The 2,380-nt window shown below is 33.7% G+C and overlaps 1 long non-coding RNA gene across 1 annotated transcript; it reads right to left on the bottom strand.

Annotated features, from left to right (window-relative positions):
• Positions 1-546: 546 nt before the first annotated feature.
• LOC128022756 (uncharacterized) lies at positions 547-2,099 on the bottom strand. Its single transcript, XR_008186004.1, has 4 exons — positions 2,017-2,099; positions 1,332-1,503; positions 1,135-1,181; positions 547-926 (listed from the first exon to the last, which is right to left on the bottom strand). It is a non-coding gene; the product is annotated as an uncharacterized LOC128022756 (long non-coding RNA).
• Positions 2,100-2,380: the final 281 nt, after the last annotated feature.

Below are 2,380 nucleotides of genomic sequence, written 5' to 3'. Positions count from 1 at the left end.
CTTAAATTTTAGCTGTAAAATAGATGACCTAAAATAACAGACAGAAATTGGTGACTTGTTTTTCTGAATTGGTTCATCTACACTACAGTATGATTTCATGAAACTTCTGAACACACTGATTCTCTAGAATTAATCAGATTTTCATGCAAAATGTTTAATACAAAACAACAAATAATGCTGTTGCTACTATTACAAGTCTCTTATGCTCACATAGAATGCATTTATTTGATGCTCAAGAAACATTTTTTATCAACAACATTGAAAACAGTTCTGCTGCTCATTTTAGGGAAACTGTTATACTATATATATATATATATATATATATATATATATATATATATATATATATATATATATATATATATATATATATATATATATATATATATATATTATTATTATTATTATTATTTTTTTTTTAATGAATAAAAAGTTCAACACCATTAATTAGAAATAAATATATTTTGTAACATAAATGTCATGTCACATTTGGTAATTTTTACATAATTAATCTTGCTGAATGAAAGTATTAATAAAAAACCTTGCTTAACAGTAACTTTTAAACAGTATTCTTAACTAGAGATCCATCTAACTTCTAAGCCAGTGCAATGTCATTTCACTCACAAAACATGGAAGCTGTAATCCTGCGAAATTTCTGAGAAAAGATCTCTTATTTGTCCTTCTCTCTGTTCATTTCTGTCCCACATTAAACAGATTAATTGCAGTTCTTTTGTATCTTTTATATTGTCAGTGTATTCAGGGTGGATTCAATTAGAATCAATCCTGCCTACTGCTAGCGATGCACACACTGTCAAGCACACATTTCAATAGGAGCAATGATGCAAACATGCCACAAACCAGCACAGATAAACCGGTTAAACAGGACTGCAGGGCAAAATGGAGATGCATGCTTTAGTGCTTAAGTGCTGCAAACAAAAGAACAACCATTCAGTCAGTGTTTCTCAATGATCAATACTCTTTGATTTGAAACCAAAATGCACTTAACTGAACTAAATATATTTCCGCAGTGCAAAAATCTGTGAAAGCTATTGTAAACAGATACTATATGAGCCAAGTCTGTGAGAGAGAGGCAGAAAGACAGAAAGAGAGAAAGTTACTCAGGTTCAGACTTACATTTTCCTCACGGTTGATGGGACACATTAAATGCTGATTTTACAGCCCTGTATAAAAGCAAAGAATTGGGTAGAGAGGTAGGAGTTAAACCTGGAAAAAAAAGGATCACTATAGTATAAGACACGATAAATGTCAGAGGCATGGGTGGGAGAAGTAAGTTGCTTCATTTAAGGCCATGCGGGCCAATGGGAACGTACCAGTCGTCATGATGTCATGTCTGGCCAATACAAATATGGGTTCTGTCCCGAATGCCAGTGGTCCTCCTTCGAGTCCCCATTTTGATTATGTAATGTTGCGTAGACTGTCCACTGTGGGGCAACCATCTGAACAACATCCGAATTGTGTAGGCTTGTCAAAAGGTCACAGCATCTGAGAAGTAAAGGGGGCACTTTTGAAACCTACAATGAGAAATGGGACACCTCATGGGCTAATGGACTTCACAGACACCGGCATCGCATACACAAATGTCGCAATTTTGGAGAGGAACATGGATCTCTAGAGGCGGAAATGCATTGAAATTGTGGAAAACAAGTTGACTCTAAATATGAGACTCATAAACTGCTTTCTCTGAATTATCTATAGTAATTTGGCATTCTGATGTAGCTCCCTCACACTAATGTTATGAGTACAAACATTCTTTGATCATTGTCATATGTAAATACTGTACAAATAAACATGTATAATATAAAAACGATGCAAATTCAAAATGCATGCTTGAGGTATAAATGTGTAAATTATGATGTAGAAAAAATATAATACATAAAATATTAACCATACACCTATCATATTTAAAGCACCATTTATTAAATCCCGTGTGATAATTCCTAGGAAATCAACGGATAATAAACTTTCCAGCGAATATAAATGAATCAGAAAAATCACCTCAATGGTTGATGGTTTCCTAAAACATAATATGTGGGGTAAAACACAATACTATTTAGTACATCATTTACTTCAAACTTAACTACTTCTACTTCTTCTGTCATTTAATGGTTGTGGCAAACCAACATAAAAGGGATTTTGCCACCTGCTGGGCTGGAGTGTGGAGCGCCTGTATGGATGGATGGATAATATGAGTGGAAAAAAAACAATTATCAGAATCAGAATCAGAATCAGAATCAGAATGAGCTTTATTGCCAGGTATGTTTACACATACGAGGAATTTGTTTTCATGACAGAAGCTCCGCAGTACAACAGAATGACAGCGACAGAACATAAAACACATAATAAAAGAATAAAAAATACA

Source organism: Carassius gibelio, chromosome A11 (genome assembly GCF_023724105.1).
Source record: "Carassius gibelio isolate Cgi1373 ecotype wild population from Czech Republic chromosome A11, carGib1.2-hapl.c, whole genome shotgun sequence".
Classification (NCBI taxonomy): domain Eukaryota; kingdom Metazoa; phylum Chordata; class Actinopteri; order Cypriniformes; family Cyprinidae; genus Carassius; species Carassius gibelio.
The sequence above is the reverse complement of the archived record's forward strand: the minus strand, read 5'-3'. Positions and strand labels throughout refer to the sequence as shown.